At 49.5% G+C, this 22,013-nt stretch overlaps 1 long non-coding RNA gene across 2 annotated transcripts in view; it reads right to left on the bottom strand.

Annotated features, from left to right (window-relative positions):
• LOC146402622 (uncharacterized) overlaps positions 1-21,908 on the bottom strand; it is a 33,200-nt gene extending 11,292 nt beyond the window's left edge. Inside the window, exons 1-2 of one of the 2 annotated variants that reach the window (XR_014807373.1) lie at positions 21,706-21,908; positions 4,685-4,855 (exon numbers count right to left, since the gene is read on the bottom strand). This is a non-coding gene — a long non-coding RNA (uncharacterized LOC146402622). Of the gene's footprint in view, positions 1-4,684; positions 4,856-19,059; positions 19,319-21,705 lie in introns of those variants that run through there. The other variant, XR_014807374.1, reaches the window with a different exon arrangement.
• Between the last annotated feature and the right edge of the window lie 105 nt (positions 21,909-22,013).

The raw sequence follows: 22,013 nt of genomic DNA, 5'->3' as shown, positions 1-22,013 counted from the left end.
AAGCATTCATTTGTTAAATGTAAACATTTAGATACACCATGTATTATGCAGCCCTTTTTTTTTTTTTTTGTCTTTTTGCCTTTTCCAGGGCTGCTCCCGCAGCATATGGAGGGTCCCAGGCTAGGGGTCTAATCTGAGCTGCAGCCGCCGGCCTACACCAGAGCCACAGCAACGCAGGATCTGAGCCTTGCCTGCAACCTATACCACAGCTCACGGCAACGCCGGATCCTTAACCCACTGAGTAAGGCCGGGGATCGAACCCGCGACCTCATGGTTCCTAGTCGGATTCATTAACCACTGCTCCATGACTGGAACTCCTTTGCTTTTTTATTTAATACACTGGAATACAATTGGAAGCAGGGGGATCATTCACACCCTCACACCCTCACACACAGTGCCCTCCAGAACCCAGGGATGGGAGGCAGAGATCTCTTCATCCATCTGCCACCTTGTAGTGGCCTCGGGCAGGTCCCTGCAGTGTCTTCCACTACCTCGGCATCAGCTTGACCAGCTCTGGACAATGTATAGAGCATGTCCTCATCCTCACTACGAAATAGGCAGGAATGAAGGTGTCCATTTCACTGATGGCTAAACTGAGGCTCTGAAAAGAGCCTGCTCAAGCGGCTGAAGACAGAGCAAGGGGTCTGGAGAAAGCAGGTTGGGGACAGGGGAGACTTAAAAGTGTAAAGGTGAGGCGTTCCCATTGTGGCTCAGGGGTAACAAACCCCATTAGTGCAGGTTCAATCCCTGGCCTCGCTCAGTGGGTTAAGGATCTGGCATTGCCGTGAGCTGTGGTGTAGGTTGAAGATGCAGCATGGATCCCGTGTGGCTGTGGCTGTGGCATAGGCTGGAAGCTACAGCTCTGATTTGACCCCTAGCCCGGGAACTTCCATATGCCACCGGTGCGGCCCTGGAAAAAAAAAAAAAAGTGTAAACCCTCTGGTGGATCGTGACCTTAGACAGAGCTAAGTTTGAATCTTAGCCCCACCGTTTATTTGCCTTGGGTAAATTCCTTAAAATTCCCGAGCCTCAGCTTCCAAACCTTTTCATTGGGAATAATAATAGTACTCACCTCGTGATTTTGTTGTGCAGACTCATGAGGTAGCATGGATGAAATGATGGTTGTTATTGTTATTGTTTTCAGGCTTACTGAGTCCTGAGGTTAGTGGGGTGGAGTGGGGAGGGGCAGAGACTGCTCAGATGACCGCCACCCCGCCACCCTGCCACCCCTCCACCTCACCACACACGGGCTAGACTCCTGCTGGGCTGCTTCCTCTGCCTGTGTAGACAGCAGTTATTTTATGACCAGCACAGTCGTGACTTTCCCATCACTCTTGCTTTATCATTTACAAAGCGGTTCCATTCATTCATTTAACATTTACTGAGTGCCTCCTGTGTAAACCAGCACCGCACTGGGCTCTGGGCATCTCCTGGTGAATGAGGCAGGCACTGTCCCTGGACCTAGAGAGCTTATGGACATCAAGTAATCACACATAAAAATATAGTTAGAGGAGTTCCCTGGCGGCTCAGTGGGTTAAGGATTCACTGTTGTCAGTGCTGTGGTTCAGATTGCTGTAGTGGCATGGGTTCAATTCCTGGCCCAGGAAATTCCACATGCCACGGGCATGGCCAAAAAAATATATAGAAAATATATACATATAGAATATATTGGGAGTTCCCATTGTGGCTCAGTGGTCAGTGGTTAACGGATCCAACTAGGAACCAAGAGGTTACCAGTTTGATCCCTGGCCTCGCTCTGTGGGTTAAGGATCTGGCGTTGCTGTGAGCTGTGGTGTAGTCGCAGACACAGCTCAGATCTGGCGTTGCTGTGGCTGTGGTGTAGGCCAGCAGCTACAGCTCGGAATAGACTCCTAACCTGGGAACCTCCATATGCCACGGGAGCGGCCCTAGAAAAGGCAAAAAGACAAAGAAAAAAAAAAGGAATATATATTGTGTGTGTATATATATATATATTTGGAATATCTTTATATATCTGTATATATAGAGAGAGTGTGAGAAACAGGATTAAGGGCTAGGAAAGAATGATACGGGGGGCGGCGGGGGGACCCAAGGAAGAGAATGACAAGGGACCTGATTTCATCTCAGCACACCGACCCAGCAGTGGTCAAGGATGACCTTCACCCCCGCTGCCCCAGACTGAGATCCCAAATCTCAGAACAGGACAGGCTCTTGCCCAAGGGCAAGGACGAGGCAGGATGAAGGAACCAAAAAGCCAGCACATCCCTCTGGCCCCGGCTCCTTCCATTCTGGACACACTGGTCTCCTTGTTTCATAAGATTATGGCCCATTCCTGCCTCGGGGCCCTTTGCAGTTCCCTCTCCTGGAATATTCCACACCCCAGTGTTTCTGGGGCTTGTCTCTCACTCCACAGGGGCCTCTGTTCATAGCATCTCAAAGAGCCTCTTCCTTCTATCCTTTGTCCTCCTCCCTTTCTTTCAGAGCCCAAGTCACCACCTTCAGGTTCTATTATACATGTGACATCGTCTGGCTCCGGACAGAGCAGTGTCTGGAACACACCTTCGCTAGGAGGTATGGAACAAACAAAAGAAGACAATTACCAAGTGGGATAGTGAATAAAAGATACAGGAAGTCTACAGAAAGACACAGGAAGAGGAGGCCACACCTAAATGCTGGCAAGGTATCAGAAATGCCCCCCTCCCCCGGGAGCTGGGAAAGCCCTTCAGAGTTAACCCCAACTGAGGCAGGGTAGCCAGGCTCCTGAGCCTCCCCAGTGACCAGTCACTGAATACAGGCGGACCCCAGGGAGGGGACATCATCTTGTACTAGACGGCTGGCTTCTGGGGGGGGCGGTGAGTGACGGACTCAGCAAAGGGGTCTCGGTGTGCACCCCAACGTCCATGAGCAGCTGCTTCCCACCACCTTCTAGAGGGGCCCTCTAGAAGGGAAACTAGAAACTGTGGAAAATTTGGACTTATTCAAATATCTTATCCATCCCTTCGTTTGTGGAAACTTCAGGAGTGTTTTGTTTGTTCCTTTGCTTTTCTCTTCTGGCCGCCCAGTGGCCTATGGAGCTCCTGGGCCAGGGGTCAGATCAGATTCTGAGCCGCAGTTGGGACCTAAGCCACAGCTGTGGTGATGCCAGATTCTTAACCCACTGTGCCAGGTTGGGGATGGAACCTGTGTCCCAGTGCTCCCAAGATGCCATCCATCCTGTTGCTCCACAGCAGGAACTCCTTCAGGGCTATTCACATGGGACCTGAAGCCCACCTTGTCAGCCCCAACTCTGGGAGCTCCTCAGCCCAGTGTGCAGTAAGCGCTCACTGTTAGCTGGCCGGGATGGTTTCACGGAGGGGAAGGGGCAAGTCTAGGGAGACCACTTGTCCTTCTGGTTTGGGCCTCTGGCTAAGACGGAGGCCAAAATTGGGGAGAGAAGATGTGCTGAGTTTAGGACAGGCTGAACCATGGTGTGACTGGGACGCCCAGGCCGTGGGGTGTGGGGCTGGCTCCCTGAGGACCCCGGGATGGGGTAAGAGGGAGAAGAGACGGAGAGGGTGCAGGGGGAGGAGAGCCTGGGGGGAAAGGAGTCTCATTTTCCAGGGAGCAGGCAACAGGGTCAGACGCCAAGCCTCAGACCCCTCCTGGATACGAACCATCCCCTGCCTCATCAGAGCCTGGGAAGATTTCCTACTCGTGAGGCTAACGAATCGCTCAGAACACAACCATCTCATTAAGCAATTAGCTCTGGGAGCGCCAAGGCAAGGAAGTGACCTCACTGGCCGCTCGACAAGACACCGCCCTGCCGCTGGGGAGGAAGGTAACAGGGTAATCATGACCATGGTGGGAGGGACATTGATGGTGATGTCAAGTGACGGAAAAGGTGACGGGTGTCAGATCTCTGTGATGGTGGAGGAGATGCTGGGGCTGGGAACTGACTTGATGGTGGTGCAGGGGATGGTTGATGGTGGTGGCAGATCACAGCGGTGATGGCAAGGTGACATTGGTAGTGATGACTGACAGGGTAGACCCTGTGGCTGGGCTCCCTCAGCCTCCATCCCATCCTCCTCAATGACAGGGAAGTTGGAAAGTTAGCAACGACATAGCCCTCCCTTGTGGCGTTTACATGTGGATTCACTGGGGCAGAATCTGGATGGCAGAAGCGAGGCGGAGTCCTTTCCAAGCTTTGGTTTTCTAATTTCTAATAATAGTAGAGCACTGCTGGAGTTCCTGTTGTGGTGCAGCGGAAACGAATCCGACTAGGAACCATGAGGTTGCGGGTTCGATCCCTGGCCTCACTCAGTGGGTTAAGGATCCAGCGTCGCCATAGCTGTGGTGTAAGTCACAGATGCGGCTCGGTTCCCACATTGCTGTGACTGTGGTGTAGGCTGGCAGCTACAGCTCCAATTAGACCCCTAGCCTGGGAACCTCCATATGCCGCAGGTGAGGCCCTAAAAAAAAAAAAAAAAAAAAAAAAAAAAGGCAAAAAAAAAAATAATAGAACATTGCTGGCCACATAATAAGCACTATCTACAATTTGGTTGTTGTTACTTTTTTTTTTTTCTTGCTCTCTTTTGGCTGTTTCTGCTGGCCAGCAAGATTGCAGTGAACAGGCGGTTTTTCTGCCACAGTGTCCTGATATTGGGTCCAGCTTCCAGCTTGCCCAAAGGCTGTGGCAATGCTGATCATGGTAGTAGCAACTTCTTACCTGCAGCTTCCTGCTGCTCCCTGGACTGAAGCTTCAGGGGAGTGTTCTGGAATTCACAGCACCAAAGGCAGTGGCTCTCTTGGCGGGTCAGTTCTGTATGATTCAGGGGGTCCTTCCAAGAGGCATGGCTTATTTGTCCTCTCCAGTGATTGTCCTGCATTCAATATCTTCCTGATAAAAAGACCAAGGGGAGTGGGCAAATACAGTTTGAGAGCCCGAGGATGGTTAGAGCTGCTGATGCTTGAAGTCACAAGACATGGGTGGTGATGGTGTCTGGTGAGGAGCATGGAGCTAAATTGACAGGTACTTGATCTTGAGACTGATGGAAATGGTGATAATGACAGTGTCTGGTGGAGAAGGTAGGTGACTACAAGAGTTGTTTGCCTCAAGAATCTGCTCTGGCTGACCTAAGAGGAAATGAAAGATGATTGGGGAGCTCCCAGAATGGACACAAAGCCTAGTCATCCAGGCTGAGACAAAGGGCAGGAACTAAAGACGTCACAGCATTGGACCGACCGAGCCCCCTCTATAAGACACCGCAGACACAACTGTCACCATCAGGGACCACGTGGACCCCTGCTCCCAAAGGCCACCTTCCTGAGTGAATTCTAACCCCTCCTATATTTTCATCCCTCACTGGAGATTCAAAGTTCTGGGCTGAGGCATCCACCTGGCCAAGTCCAGGTCATGAGCCATGTCCTATCTGCCCAGGAGTGGGAAGAGGGGTCTGCGGTCCCCTTAGCTTCAGTAGTAGGATGTCCATCAAGACTCACGCAGCAGGGGCTTCCCGCCAAAGAGAAACGGGATTGGGATGCAGGGCAACCAGAACACAACAAAATCTCACCCAGTAAGGAAGCCTGGTGGGGATGATGGTATGAAGCTGAGAAGAGATGCTGCTTTGTTTATTAAAACCAAAACTAAGTCAGAGGCAGCTGGACCTTTCAACACTAGCCACACCCAAAGCTCCTTATGATTGCCCACCAGGTCCTGCTGTCACCACCATAGGCGCCCCATGGGGCCCCAGGAAAGATGTTCCATGCTCTGCCCTTTCCCTTGCAGCGCAGCACAGAACAGAAACCAGCCTGCTGAACATTCAAACAGGATGTTAGCAATGGCCCAGGAAGAACAAAAGGGAAACAAACACAGGCATCTGTTCATTTATTCCACATCCTTTTATTGGGCACCAATCGGGTACCAGACTCAGCAGAGGATGAGGTCTCTACCTCGCAGAGCTTACAATGTAGTGGGGCAGACAGTCAAACCAGTAGACAGGATTCAGGGGGGCAGGAAACACAAGGAGGAGGAGGTGGAGAGGAACTGAGGGAGCCCCTTTGGAGGAAGAGGTCAGGGGAGGGCTCTGAACTGAAGCTGAAGCCAGACGTGCAAAGATGGGGGTGGCTGTGGGTTCCGAGGCCCTGTGGCCAGAACAAGCTTGTGCTTGTGGAGCAGAAAGGTGGCCATGCAGCGGAAGCACAGGGACTGGGGGTGGGAGGAGAAAGAATTGACATTTTAGGAGTTCCCATTGTGGGTCAGCAGTAATGAACCTGACTCATAACCATGAGGATGAGGGTTCGATCCCTGGCCTTGCTCAGTGGGTTAAGGATCCGGCCTTGCTGTGAACTGTGGTGTAGATTGCAGATGCGGCTCCGATCCTGTGTCATTGTGGCTGTGGCGTAGGCTGGCAGCTGTAGCTCCGACTGGACACTTAGCCTGGGAACTTCCTTATGCCATGGGTGCATCTCTAAAAAGCAAAAAAAAAAAAGAATTGGCATGTGATTCCCATCAATGGGAAGCCACTAAGGGCCCTCCTTGGAGGGTCCTCAGGCATGAGTCCAGGAAAAGACGAGCAGGATGCAGGACGGGGCAGAGGGTCAGCAGAGGTAAGGCAGGGCCTCCCCCGGCTCCTGCTTCTTCAGTGAGGTGTGAGGCTAGGTCACTGCTCAGGGGGAGCAGGAGATGGCAGGACTTGTGTCCATGAGGCCACGCGGGCTTCCAGGGTCCTAGAAGAGCCGTAATACATCCCTGGGGAACCCGGGTCCTAATCATCCCCCTGGACCCCTCCTGGAAGTTTCCCTGGAGGATGGAGGCGCTTCCTTGGCTGAGAAGAGGCCAAGCAGTAAAACTGAAGTCTCGACCATTACAAGCACAAGGTCAATCATGAGCATCGTCACCGCCACCTTTACACCAATGGGCACAAGGACAGGACAGGAAACCCTCAAGGGCACCTTGACTCTGTGATCCAGCAGGACCGCAGCCCCTAGCTGCCCTGTGGATGGCAGTGGGACTGTCCTGGGACAGGGTGGTGTGCTGGAGCTGGCTCCTACCTGCTTGAGAGAGCCGACTCCACGAGCCTCTTCCCACCTCCATGAGCCTCTTCCCACCTCCATAAGCAATGACGCCACGTGGGTAGCTTGAAATCGGCCACAGTGGAGGGCTTTCGGTTATTTTTCCCAGCTAGCCAGCTGGCCAACCTACTTTTGGACAGTGCCCCAGGGACAGTTAGAGATCCTGCCCCACACCATTTGTCTCTGCAAAAACTCCTGAGCCTGGAGCAGGACCAGTGGAAGGAGACAGCCACGCACGACCAGAGTCCCGGTGGGCAGCTGGGCTGGTGGGCAGATGCTGGGTGGAGGTGGGAAGTCACCTCCTCTCAATTCACACCTGATGGTGGACCAGAGAGCCCTGGCATCACATTCACCGGAGCCTCTGCTCCAGCCCTGGGGCCTAAAGGAAGGCCTATGGGCTCCCAGCTGGACTGCCTGACTCACCCTCCTGGGCTGGGTCTGTCCTGGGAGGGACCAAGGGCTGCTTCTCCCTGCTCTCTGATCCCAGGATGAGCGCTGACCTTGGTCATAAACTGGACCTGAGCCCAGTGACAAAGATCTCCACCCAGACCCAGACAGAACCCCACCCTAGATCTGGGCTGGGCTATGATCGGGCCACAGAAAACACACTCCCACCTTCATCTGCCCCTGCCACAGGCTCAGCCCTAAAATCATGACAAAGCCCGGCCCTTGAGCCCAAAGGGGAGCAGGGCTGGAGAGGGGTTGGCTCAGCACCATCCACCTCTGTAGTCTGAGCTCCTGCCTGGGAAGCAAACAGTAAGAAATCAAACCAAATTAAAACCCACTAGCATCTCCTCCTTGCTTTAGAGACACATCTTGGTCTTAGGAAATAAAGCCTAAATGCAAAGCATATTTTCTAAGCCCTAACCCCTCCCCATCCGTGTCAGACTCCCTCTTTGGTTTGGAGGATTCTTGCCCTAAACCTCCTTCCCCAAAGCCCCCAAACACAGATCTCCAGGTCACCAGGAGGAGAAGGAGCTGTGAAAGCCCCAGGAACTTCATCTGAGAACCTAGGGAGTAGAAGCCAGGCCCTGATCTGGCTAATGGCTAAGACCCTTCTTCTCTACAGCCTCAGTTTCCCTGTCTGTACAGTGAAAGATTTAACCTTGCAGCTCTAATGTCCAAAGTTAAGGCTCTTTTTGTTTATTTTGTCTTTTTTTTTTTTTTTTTTTGTCTTTCTAGGGCCGCACCTGCAGCATATGGAGGTTCCCAGACTAGGGGTCTAATCGGAGCTGTAGCCACCGGCCACAGCCACAGCCACAGCAACGCAGGATCCGAGCCGCGTCTGCAACCTACACCACAGCTTACGGCAACGCCGGATCCTTAACCCACTGAGCGAGGCCAGGGATCGAACCCACAACCTCATGGTTCCTAGTTGGATTCGTTAACCACTGAGCCACGACGGGAACTCCCAAAGTTAAGGCTCTCGATGGAAATTTAGGGCCCCATGTTCAAGGGCTGGAAGAGTTGTGCTTCCTGGATAATTCAGACCCAGAAAACCCAGGCAACTTTTCTTAAAACCTGTGTGGGGAGTGAGATCCCATTGTGGTTCAGAAGGTTAAGAACTTGACATAGTGTCTGTGAGGATGCAGGTTTGATCTCTGGCCTTGCTCAGTGGGTTAAGGATCTGACGTTGCTGCAAGCTGTGGTGTAAGTTGCAGATGCGGCTCGGATCTGGCGTTGCTGTGGCTGTGGCTGCAGCTCTGATTCAACCCCTAGCCTGGGAACTTCATATGCCACAGGTGTGGCCATAAAAAGAAGAAAACAAAACAAAACAAAACGAAAATGCAAAAAAAAAAAACCCTATGTGGGATACTGGATTTAAGTCCTGGGATGTCATCTTAGCTCTGATACCTTGCACTCACTAGTGACTTGGCTTCTCTGGGCCTCAATTTTCCCATCCATCAAATGGCACTAACCCCAAGTTTGGGAGGATCAAATGAGACAGTGGCAAGAAAAGTGCTTTGTAAGCTGTGGGGCGCAGCCCTCGTGGGAGGGAGGGGTAGCTGTTATTGCTGTTGTCATGGGTTAATGTTTTGCCTTCCAGCAGAGTCCAGAGAGTGGATGAGTCCGGCCCAGGTTTCACGGGGAGACCCCCTCAGAGTCCCCAGGGCCCACTCCTCCTGCCCAGAACAAGCCCCAGTCCTGCATAAGCCGCTGTCTGTCCTCCCCACCTTGGAGACCAAAAACCTTCCTCACAGGCCCCACGGGCTTGTGGGCTTTAGAGCTGGGCAGGCCTTGGGGACCCTCAGATCCCATCCCTTTACGGAGGCCTAGATAGGAGAGGGCTTGCCTAGGGAGGCACACAGCTTGTCAGGCCTCAAACCCAGGACTCTCCTCTACCCCAGCCTCTATTTTTTTGTTTTGTTTTGTTTTCTTTTTAGGGCTGCACCTGCGGCATATGGAAGTCCCAGGCTGGGGTTGAATTGGGGCTGCAGCTGTCGGCCTACACCACAGCCACAGCAACATGGGATCCGAGCCTATACCACAGCTCACAGCAATGCTGGATCCTTTAATCCACTGAGCGAGGCCAGGGAACCCACATCCTCATGGATGCTAGGTGGGTTCTTAACTCCTACCCTAGCCTCTGAATGGGGTCCTCTGGGACCCTCAGAGCAGCAATGCCCCTTGTCTTGCCCCAGGTCAGCAGGCCCTGGCCAGGAAGGGGCTCTGGGAGAGGGTTGTCCAGGAAACCCATCTGAAGCCCTCATGCCCTGCTGGGCTCCTGCCTCCTCCATGAAGCCTTCCCTGATTGGCATCCAGAAGGCTGGAAGTGAGTTCCCTCCCACATTCCTTTGACATAAACGCCCACTGGCTTAAAGATGAAAGGTGTCCGGTTGCCTGTCTGCTGGCTTCTAGACAGTTGCAGAATAGAAAACACCTAGATTCATCTGAGCTCTACAGGGGCCTAGCCCAGACACCTGGGGCAAGAAAGCAGTGCTGGGGATTTGCTGGCCCCAGCTGCGTGTGGCAGGGAAGAAGCTGGGGCGGACAAGGACATGGAGACCCCGCCCCTTCGGACGTCAATTCCCTGGGCTTCCCTCCCACCCCGGCGGCCCATTCCCCAGGGCCGGCTCCTCCCATGGGAATTGCTGTCTCGGCATCAGGCACCCAGCCACGTGGGTGCCAGGAATGAGGCTGGGCAGCAGGGCAGGCACTTTCTTGGGCAGCATTCGTTCTGGGCGGTCCTGGGTGGTCCCAACAGGGTTGCCTCTTGCTTGGACTTGGGAAGGTGGAGGCCCTGGGCAGAGGCCCGGCTGGGAAAGACGGTGGGATGCAAGGGCCCAGGGAACTGGGGGCATCTCTCCTCAGCCTGCGGAGCAGCTGCTGGACAACGCTTGCCCTTGCCGGCAGGTTGGAGACACAGACTCAGGTCTTTGCGCAGACCTGCTGACCAGAATTTGCATTTTAACAAGATTCCCCAGGGAACTTCTAGGCACAGTCCAATTTGAGAAGCCCTGTTCTGCAAGAAGCAGCCTGTATATTTAAAGGGGGGAAAAAAAGGAGTTCCCATCGTGGTGCAGTGGAAACGAATCCGACTAGGAACTATGAGGTTGTGGGTTCGATCCCTGGCCTCCCTCAGTGGGTTAAGGATCCTTCATTGCCATGAACTGTGGCATAGATCACACATGGCTCGGATCTGGCATTGCTATGGCTGTAGCTCCGATTCGACCCCTGGCCTGGGAACCTCCATATGCCTTGGATGTGGCCCTAAAAAGCAAAAAAAAAAAAAAAGTTCTCATCACAAGGAGGAGTTCCTGCTGCAATGCAAAGGGGTCGATGGCATCTCTGGAGCCCCGAGACGCAGGTTCGATCCCTGACCTCCTGTCCAGCACTGTTGCTGAGGCTGCAGGCCCCATATGCTGCTGGGTGGCCAAAAACAAACAAAAAAGTAACTATGTGTGGTGATTATTTCACAATATATACGAATATCTAATCAGGGCATTACCTTGATTTTTTCCTCAAAATTATGAGTGTATAAACAGGAGTTTTTTTTTGTTTTGTTTTGTTTTGCCTTTTTGCCTTTTTGCCTTTCCTAGTGCCGCTCCCACGGCATGTGGAGGTTCCCAGACAAAGGGTCGAATTGGAGCTGTAGCTGCCAACCTACGCCACAGCCACAGCAACGCAGGATCCGAGCAGCGTCTGCAACCTACACCACAACTCACAGCAACGCCGGATCCTTAACCCACTGAGCAAGGCCAGGGATCGAACCCGCAACCACATGGTTCCTAGTCGGATTTGTTAACCACTGAGCCATGACAGGAACTCTCTAAAGAGGATATTTTACCTATGAATTTCATTCCATTATAGGAAAGAGATAATATACTAGAGACTCTCATACTAAGTAAAGTCAGAAAAAGACAAATACCATATGATATCACTTATATGTGGAATCTAAATATATGGCGCATGGAGTTCTCGTTTCATTTAGAATGGACAAGCAATGGGGTCCTGCTGTATTGCACAGAGAACTATATTCAATCGCTTGTAATACAACATGATAGAAGATATTATGAAAAAAGAATGCGTATATGTATAACTGGGTCACTTTGCTGTACAGCAGAATTTGACAGAACATTGTAAATCAACTACAATAGAAATTTTTAAAAAGAGATATTTCTTTCTTTAAATGAAGAAATTTGTTATAAAAGAGAGTATGAGGTCTGCTGGGGCCGGAAGCCCACTGATGAGCAGTTGCTCTTGTTTTCAGTGGACAGCATCAGCCCTGAGGAAAGAGAAATGGGGCTGGGCAGCCCTTGAACCCGAGGAGCTCACCTCTAGCAGGGGAGATGGGACAGAGATGCATAGTGCCATCTGCTGAGCCTCAGTTTCCTTATCCATGAAATGGGCATAATCAATCATCTGTCATCTCTGCCTGCCTCCCCGAGGGGTGGGACAGGCACAAATGAGCTTGGCTCAGGGAGGGGCTTTGTGAGCTGCCTGGTATCTGAGGGAAGTAAGTTCTGCAAATTCCCTATTCACAGCTCTGTCTTCTGGTGTTTCCCCCTGTCCTTCAGGGTCCAGCCCCCAGCCCTCCTCATTCTCTTCCAGAGCCTCTCCCTCTTCCCTCTTCCTTCTTCCTCCTCCACCGCAAAAAAAAAAACAAAAAAAAAAAAAAACAAAAAAAAAACTATGTCTAGATACTCATGTCGCAACAGAAGAAAGGGTGGGGGAAAAAACTGTAACTGCAATGTATACATCTAAGGATGACCTGACCCCCTTGCTGTACAGTGGGAAAATAATAAAAAAAAAATAAAAAAATAAAATAAAAAAAAAAAAACGAAAAACAAACCCATACCTGTCTGAACCTTGCTCCAAATTAGCAAATCATTGTTTCTGGGGAGAGCGAGCATTGAGTACTGACCACATACCAGGCACCCCTTTTGTACTGGGTCTTATGTCAGCCCAGAGACTAGGTGATCACACCCCAATAAACAGGTGAGGAAACCAAGGCTCAGCAAAAGGGAGTGGTTTGCATCCAGGGCGCACAGTCAATAAGAGGCCAAGCTGGAATAGGAACTCAAGATTTGCCTCCTACCACATGGGGATTCCTTGGCTGGAAAATAGGAACCAACTTTCCCTGACCTTGGGGAGGACTCTTTTTAAAGTCCTGCTTTAGAGCTTTGGCTGGGGCCATACGCGCCACTCCTTGCAAGATCAGCTTCTAGGAGTTCCCACTGTGGTAATGAACCCAAGTATCCATGAGGACTTGGGTTTGATCCCTGACCCCACTCAGGTTACAGATGCAGCTTGAATCTGGCGTTGCTGTGGCTATGGCACAGGCCGGCGGCTACAGCTCCAATTTGACCCCCAGCCTGGGAACCTCAACATGACGAAGGAGCGGCCCTAAAAAGACAGGAAAAAAAAAAAAAAAAAAAAAGCATCCCTTCACTCCTTCCATGAATATTTATAGATTCCAGGACCTGGGATTCCAAAAAACAAAGACAGACAAAACCTCTGCCCTCCTGGAGCTTCTGTTCCAACAGACAATCCGACAACAAATAGATAAATGCACAGCATGATGTGTAGATGGTGCTGGATGCTGTGGAAACAATAAAGCGGAGGAGAGGGTTGGGAGGGGAGGTCACCATTCTAACTGGGTAGTTGGAGAGGCCTCACTGAGAAACAGACACAGGGAGAAAAAGGCCTGAAGGAACTGGGGAGAAGCCACGTGGCTCTGAGGGGTGGAGTAGGTTGGGTAGATGAAAGTGATTGCAAAGGCCCTGAGCTGAGAAAGAAGCATCAAGCAGGCCAGTGCACCTGCAGATGGGAGAGGAGAGTGGGAGGAGATGGGGGCAGGGCACCCCATAGAGCCTGGTGGTAAGTGGAAGGGCTTCGGCTTTTACGCTAAGTGAGATGGGGCATTAAAATGACATGATCTGATTTGTGTTTTAAAAGGATCACTCTGGCTAATAGATTGAAAACCGACTGTAGGAGGCAAGTGCAACAGCAGTAGGGCCAGCAGGGAGGCTGCAATAATCCAGGAGAGGGACAATGACCTCCGAGGCGGCAGCAAGCTGGCTGGGGGCGAGATGGGATCAGAGTCTGCCTGTATTTTGAAGGGAGAGCCAATAGGACGTGCTGACAAATTGGATGTGGGATGTGAGAGGAAAAAGGAATAAAAAATGGCTTCAGATGTTTGGCCCAAGAACTGTAAGTTGCCATTTGCTGTGGGAGGAGAAATTCAGTTCAAGAATTCAGCTGTCAGAGTTCCCATCATGGCTTGGTGGTTAACGAATCTGACTAGGAACCATGAGGTTGCAGGTTCAATCCCTGGCCTTGCTCAGTGGGTTAGGGATCCGGCGTTGCCGTGAGCTGTGGTGTAGGTTGCAGACGTGGCTCAGATCCCACGCTGCTGTGGCTGTGGTATAGGCTGGCAGCTATAGCTCCAATTTGCCCTCTAGCCTGGGCACCTCCATATGCCGTGGGAGCGGCCCTGGAAAAGGCAAAAAGACCCCCCAAAAGAGAATTCAGCTGTAGATTGCAAAGTTTGAGGAGGCCATAAAGATACAAGCAGAGGAGTTCCCGTTGTGGCACAGTGGAAGTGAATCCGACTGGTGAGGTTTCGGGTTCAATCTCTGGCTTCGCTCAGTGGGTTAGGGATCTGGTGTTGCTGTGAACTGTGGTGTAGGTTGCAGATGAGGCTCGGATCCCAAGTTGCTGTGGCTGCAGCATAGGCTGGCAGCTGTAGCTTCAATTTGACCCCCAGCCTGGGAACCTCCATATACTACAGGTATGGCCCTAAAAAAAGCACACACACACACACACACACACACACACACACACACACAAAATATATATATGTGTATTCCCAGCAGTATTCATAATGGCCAAAAAGTAGAAACAACTCAACTGTCCATCAGCTAATGAGGGGATAAATAAAATGTGATATAGTCATAGATTCATGGAATAGTATTTGGAAATAGAGAAAAAATGAAATATTAGCACATGCTACAACATAGGTGAACCCTAAAAACATCATGCTAAATAAAAGAAATGAGTCATCAGAGACTAGGTATTGTATGGTTCCCATTTATATGAAATTTCCAAACTGGACAATCTATACAGAGACAGAATGTAGATTATTGGTTGTCCAGGGCTCTGTGCTGAAGGGGTTGGGGGAACATGGGGAGCGACTGCTTGCCGGGGCCAGCTCAGCAGGATGGGGCTGAAGAACGGGTGCTGTGGAACTTAAGGAAAAATAGTTAACATAAAACAAGACACAGAGACATTTATCTTAAGTAAGGTGGGAGCCGGGGACTCAAGGTCTCAGGGACCAAGAGCACCCTGCCTCAAGAAACCACACTGCTTTTATTGTGAGATCAAGTGAGGAGTGGCTATGAGTGGATGATACAGGGTTTACTATTATACAAGTTCTTTTACTATTTAAAAAGCCACTTAGGTGGTAAAGAGTTAAGCTCTTACTCTGACCTCTAGGCACATAACAGTACTTAAGCTTAAGTCATTTATGCCTTTAGGTCTTTGCTCTTAAGCTTAAGTCATTTACCAGCACTGTGACTGTTTTTCCAAAGAAGGAAGATGGGCTAAAATAAGACAAGAAGATGGGATAAAGTAAAGAAGGACAAGATGGAGTTTTCAAGGAAACATGTCTTGCAACAACTGCTAAAGGTACAAGACTTCATTGTGGGGGGTGATAAAAATGTTCTAAAATTGACTATAGTGCTGGTTGAACAACTCTGAGTATACTAAGCACCAGTGAATTGTACACTTTGTTTTTTTAACTTTTTTCTTATAATTGATTTATAAGAATTTTACACTTCAGGAGTTCCCGTCATGGCTCAGTGGTTAACAAATCCGACTAGGAACATGAGGTTGTGGGTTCCATCCCTGGCCTTGCTCAGTGAGTTAAGGATCTGGCGTTGCTGTGAGCTGTGGTATAAGTTGCAGACTCGACTCGGATCCCGGGTTGCTGTGGCTCAGGCATAGGCCGGCAGCTACAGCTCCAATTAGACCCCTAGCTGGGAACCTCCATATGCGGCAGGTGCAGCCCTAAAAAGACAAATATATATATATATATAGATAGATAGATAGATAGATAGATAGAATTTTACACTTTATATGGGTGAATAGTATGTTACATGAATTATATTTCAGTAAAGTTATTACCAAAAAAACCTTGATGACTGGACTTAGCAATGTGAAGGTCACTTGACAAAAAGCGGTTTTGGTTAATTGGTGGGAATGAAAACTTGCCTGAAGTGTTTGAGAAAGAAAAGAACAAGTGAAAACAGCAAGTATGAACATTTTCAGAATTTTGTTATACACACAGCGCCCGACATATGGTAGTTTGACTTACAATTTTTCAACTTTATGGTAGTGCAAAAGCGATACTCATTCAGTAGAAAATTATGCTTTTTTATTTTTATTTTTTTGCTTTTTAGGGCTGCAACTGCATCATATGGAAGTTCCCAGGCTAGGGGTCGAATCAGAGGTACAGCTGCTGGCCTACACCACAGCCACAGCCACGCCAGATCTGAGCCTTGTCTTCGACCTATCCCACAGCTCATGGCAACGCGGGATCCTTAACCCACTGAGTGAGGCCAGGGATAGAACCTGCATCTTTATGGATCCTAGCTGGGTTCGTTTCCACTACACCACAATGGGAACTCCTACTTTTTTTTTTTTCTTTGTTACTGTATTTAATTTTTAAAAAAATTTATTTTAGAAAATGTACTTTGAATTTCAATCTTCTCCTGGGCTGGCAATATTCAGTCCAAGATTCTTTTGTGATGCCAGGCAGTGGCAGTGACATCGAGGGGAAACTACCAATACACTGAACCATTCTTTCAGTACAGTAGTCAACAAATTACATGAGATAGTCAACATTTAATTATTTTTGTTGCTGTTTTTTTCTTTTTTGGCCACCCCCCAGCATATGGAGTTCCTGGGCCAGGGGATCAGATCTGAGCTGTAATTGCAACCTACACTGCAGCTGTGGCAACGCTAACCCACTGTGCCGGGCCGGGGATTGAAACTGCATCCTGCTGCTGCAGAGAAGCCACTGGACCCACCACACCTCTAGTCAACACTTAATTATAAAATAGACTTTGTATTAGATGATTTTGCTCGATTGCAGGCAAAATGTTAGTGTTCTGAGCACTTTTAAGGTTGGCTGAGCTAAGCTGTGATATTCAGTAGGCTACATGTACTAAATGCATTGTCTTATGACCATGCATTTTTTTTTTTTTTCTTGATGTGCCAGTGGCATGTGGAAGTTCCAGGGCCAGGGATCGAACCCAAGCCACAGCAGTGACCTGAGCCATAGCAGTGACAACGGCAGATCCTTAACCCACTGAGCCACCAGGGAGTTCCGGATATCTTCTTATTTCTTCACTTACTATATTTTTAACCTGCAGCAGCCTTATCAGGCTGTAAATTAAGAAAGATCTGTATAGAGAAGTGGGGTAGAGGGGAGACAGATGTGAGGTCGAGAGATTTTTTGGTTTTGTTGTATTTTTTTCTGAGATGCAAGAACTTATGCTTCAGTGCTGATTGGAATGATCCAATAGAGGGGGAAATGGCCCACGTGAAGTTCTGCAGCAGGTGAGACTCGGGGGCTTGCGGGGGCACAGAGAGAGCAAGTGGGGTTCATCCAAGGTAGCAGAAGGAAGGGGAAAAATGAGGCACAGACCCAGTGAGTGGGCAGAGGAGATGTGAAGCATCTGCAGAAATTCTTTTTTTTTTTTTTTGTCTTTTTGCCATTTCTAGGGCTGCTTCCCGCAGCATATGGAGGTTCCCAGGCTAGGGGTCGAATCGGAGCTGTAGCCGCCTGCCTACGCCACAGCTACAGCAACGAGGGATCCAAGCCACGTCTGCAACCTACACCACAGCTCACAGCAACGCCGGATCCCTAACCCACTGAGCAAGGCCAGGGATGGAACCTGCAACCTCATGGTTCCTAGTTGGATTCGTTAACCACTGTGCCACGACGGGAACTCCCAGAAATTCTCTTTTGATTGCTCCTATTTTCTCAGTGAGGTAGGAAGCAAGGTCATCAGCTGAGAGGGGTTTGGGGAAGAGCTGTCAGGGTTGAGGAGAAAGGAGAAAGTAAGATATTCTACAGGACCATGGGAGGGGGTCAGGACTTGGGTCCTATGGTTGCATCTTGGGACCGTCCTCAGTGACATTATAGTGAGACCAGTCAGCAGAGCTGTGTGTCTTTCTCCAGCTTCTGTCAACTGTGTGGGTGCAAGGGCTGAGTTGTATTAACCAGGGTGTGGTTTTGCCAGGGGAGTGCAGTTTAACAAGAACGGAGCAAGGGGGTTGAGGGCGTATCCAGGGAAGTAATTATAATGATGGAGTCTAAGCTGGTTATGGAGGAAACTCAGGCCATGAGGGAGCCGAGGAACAGTCGGGGGGGGAAAGGTGGGAGGACCAATGCATTGAAGGGCCTGGTGGGTCCAGGAGCTGATGGAGTCAGGGTTTTAGAAGAAGTGAGCAGAAAAGACAGGAAGTGGTGCCAGGAGGTTGGGATATTTGATATAGAAATTACAAAGGGTAGGGACCCAATTATTGGTAATGACGAGGTCCACGAAATTACCTTGGCCATGAGGGGCTGAGGCAGGGCGGGGACCAGAACCATGGGAGGAGGAACAGGTGTTCTCCATAGGGAGGATCATCTGTGTGTAACTGAGCAAACCAGGTCATCGTCAGAGGCAGGGCCCTGGGTAGGGCATGGGCCTGGGATTCAGCCAGACCTGGGTATGAAGCCCCTCTCACCAACTTTTGGGGCCATGCCCAAATTAATTAGCTTCTCTGAGCCTCCGTTTCCTCTCCCGCAAAGTGAGATCACCCCTACGTCAAAAGATTATGTTCTGAAAATCGAATAAGAAGCTGTGTGGGGAGTTCCCGTCGTGGCGCAGTGGTTAACGAATCCGACTAGGAACCATGAGGTTGTGGGTTCGGTCCCTGCCCTTGCTCAGTGGGTTAATGATCCGGCGTTGCTGTGAGCTGTGGTGTAGGTTGCAGACGCGGCTCAGATCCCGAGTTGCTGTGGCTCTGGCGTAGGCTGGTGGCTACAGCTCCGATTCGACCCCTAGCCTGGGAACCTCCATATACCGCGGGAGTGGCCCAAGAAATAGCAACAACAACAACAAAAAAAGACAAAAAAAAAAAAAAGAAAAAGAAGCTGTGTGGAAAGTTCTTGGTGTGGTTCTAGGCACAAAGTGCTCAGCAATGTGGGCTGATCCCAGCAAGCTCTTGCCTGGGGTCTCAGAGCTGAGGAAGGGCCAACGTAGGGACCATGACTCTCCCAGGACCCCTTCTCCCCTCCGGCCACCTCAAATCATAGAAGATGTGAATGGAAGAACCTGACTCCTATTGCACTCCTATTGTACAGAATAGGAAACTGAGGCCCAGATAGGGAAAGTGACCTACCTATATCACTATGACTCAATGATCATACAGAGTAAGTTCCCTTTTAAAATCAACTGGAGTCAGAATTAAGATGGGGAATTTGTATGGGAGGGGAAAGACTCATCTATAAAACTTGAAAGCCAGTTGAGACTCTTCAGGATGTACTTCAGCCATTGTTCCCCTCCATTCATTGGGACAATTCGTCTTTTTTTTTTTTTTTTTTTTTTTTTTTTGCTTTTTAGGGCCACACGTGCACCATATGGAAGTTCCCAGGCTAGGGGTCAAATCAGAGCTGCAGCTGCCAGCCTATGCCACAGCCACAACAACGTCAAGTATGAGCCGAGTCTGCATCACAGCTTGCAACAACGCCCACCAAGCGAGGCCAGGGATTGAACCGCATCCTCGTGGATACCTGTTGGATACATTACCGCTGAGCCACAATGAGAACTCCTAGGTTGGTCTTGATGAAAATGAACACCCTGTGCATTTACCTCTGCCCTCTCTCATCTTATCTCCTCTTCCTACATTCCCAAGTCACCCCTGCCTCTGTCACAGTGATGTTCAGGTCCTCTGATTGGGCAAACTTTGGACCTATTACCTTTGGAAATAGAAGTGTCAACAGAAGGATGACGCACAGCATGTGATTTTGCTAATTGCCCTTCCTCGTCCAGACAGAAGGAGGAGAGAGGAAAAGAGATCTCTAAGTTTCCTTCCTTAGAGAACTTAATTCAAGTATATAGGGTGGCCTCAGTACCAGGCTGCCCCCACGAGGCCCTGCCCCTGTGTAACTCCAGCCCTAGCCAGTGTCCCTGAAGTAAATCCCTCCAGCTCTCTGGACCCCCGGTTCCCCATCTACAAGATGGGAAGAGAATGAACAAAATGATTGTCAAAGGGCTGCCAGGGTCAAGCCTTTGGAGTTCTAGGAATGTGTGGTTTGTCAACTTCTCTGCTGCCCTGGCTGTCCAGGAAAAAGTATGGGGAGATGAGGCAGAGGTGGATCCAGCAGAGATAATGGAAATGCCACCTTCTTAGGGAGGCCTTCCATGATTACACCATTGAATGCCGCACATTGATCTCTCTAGTTCTCTTTCTCTCACTACATCTTTTTCACACCCACACCCACAAATGGTTGCTGTCCCTCCCATTACCCTGTTTTATATTCTTCTTAGCACTATTTGAAATTTTTACCTATTTACTTATTTGACTCTTGTCTTACTACACTAGAATATCAATTCGAGAAGGGCAGGGACCCTGCCTATCATAGCACAGGGCCTACCCCAGCACCTGGTACACAGTAGGTGTTTAGTATACCTGGTGGTTGTCGAATGAATAAATGATTGAATCTTGTGGGTGGTACCAAGGCTGTGCCAAGCATGACTCTGCAATCTGTGCCACCTCTTCTAAAAAGTGCAGTTGGGAAATAGGGCCCTGGAGTCAGGAGACCTGGATTCAAGTCTCACGCTGCCAATTAGTACTTGTATGACCTTACGCATGTCACTTGACCTCTGTAAACCTTAGTTTCTTCATCTGTAAATTGAGGATAATGATCCCACATCTTGAGACGTATTTTTAGAAATTAGAGATAACGTATGTAAAGTGTCTGGTGCCTAGTAAGTACCCAGTAAATGTTAGTTTCCTTTCTTTTCGTTCTCTGCCGGGCATGGAAAGGATAGGTCAAGGGTTTGAAGACTCTGGCCTCAGCCAAAGGACATTTCTTATCTATTCCTTATCTTTCAAGAGAAGGTGAAACAAAAGTTGAACACAGTGCAGGAGACTTGCCCAGAGTCACACAGCCAAGCAACAGAGCAAGCAGCAGCTCTCTGTCCTGGGGGCGCCAGAGGAAGCCTTCGATCCCAGACAAGATGGATGGAGGAGGCAAGGGTGGTATCTTTCTTGGTCTGGCCTCCAGAAAAAGGAACAAGCTGCTTTAGTCTGAGAGTCGGGCTCCTGGGTTCTAGACCTAGGTCTGTCTGAGGCAACCTGGTGATTCTGGCATGTAGTTTACCATTTCTAGGTCTTGGTTTCTCTGTACATTGGGCATATTACTCCTTGCCCAGACTACCTTACAGAATGGGGGTGTTAGGAGAATGATATTTAATTCATTGTTGGGAGAATGATATTTAATTGAGAGAGAATATTGCAGAGATGAACCAGACTTAATTTCTAAAATTTTGCCACAAGTACATATGTTTAAAATCAGAAAAAAAGATTAAAAGTAACAGGAGTTCCCATTGTGGCACAGTGCAAACGAATCCCACTAGTAGCCATGAGGTTGCTGGTTCCATCCCTGGCCTCCCTCAGTGGGTTAAGGATCCGGCGTTGCCATGAGCTGTGGTGTAGGTCACAGACGCAGCTCAGATCCCGCATTGCTATGGCTCTGGCTGTGGCTGGCAGCTGTAGCTCTGATGTGACCCCTAGCCTGGGAACCTCCATATGCCAAGAGCGCAGCTCTAAAAAGAAAAAAGAAAAAAAAAAGATTAAAAGTAACAGTAATAATAAACCTCATCTCATTAGGCCCTGCAAAGTAGGAGCAGAAAATCATGTGACTATATTATTTAAATAGAACAATGAAAATGTTTTGCCAACTATAATCAAATTAAGCCAAAATTTTAAAAAGTATTTTTTGAGCACTTCTCTGGAGCGGATGCGGAAACAGGCTTAGAGAAGTTTAGTGATTTGCCCAATGGCACACAGGATCTGAGAAAGCTAAGGGACTGGCAGGTCCAGGAACTTCCATACGCCGCGGGCGCGGGAAAAAGCAAAAACAAAAACATCTACTTCGGTATACCAATTTGTTACCTTTTTTGTCTCTGGAAGATTGCCGGAAAGCAGGAGGAGCACTGCGTGGAGTTAAGTGGTGCAATCTCTCTGGGCTTCTGAAAATAGCAGATGACCAGGACCAGGCCGGGTGATTTCTAAATTACTTCCAGCGCAAAAAAAAAAAAAATTCTTAGTGGTCAGACTGCTACCAACTCCACAGGTCACTCCCCTCACACCTGCCCCTGGAGGGCGCAGTCCCTTTAAAAACCAAGGCCTTGCCTTACGCTTGGGCCAATCACCGTGAACAGAAGTTCTTTAAGGACCAAAGGAGGGAATTCAGCCGGAGG

This window comes from Sus scrofa, chromosome 6, assembly GCF_054392235.1.
Source record: "Sus scrofa isolate SSC_HxYL_T2T_F1_AM1 chromosome 6, Sscrofa_HxYL_maternal_Yorkshire_Landrace_v2.0, whole genome shotgun sequence".
Lineage (NCBI taxonomy): Eukaryota > Metazoa > Chordata > Mammalia > Artiodactyla > Suidae > Sus > Sus scrofa.
Note: the sequence above shows the minus strand (reverse complement) of the source record. Positions and strands in the feature narration are given on the sequence as shown.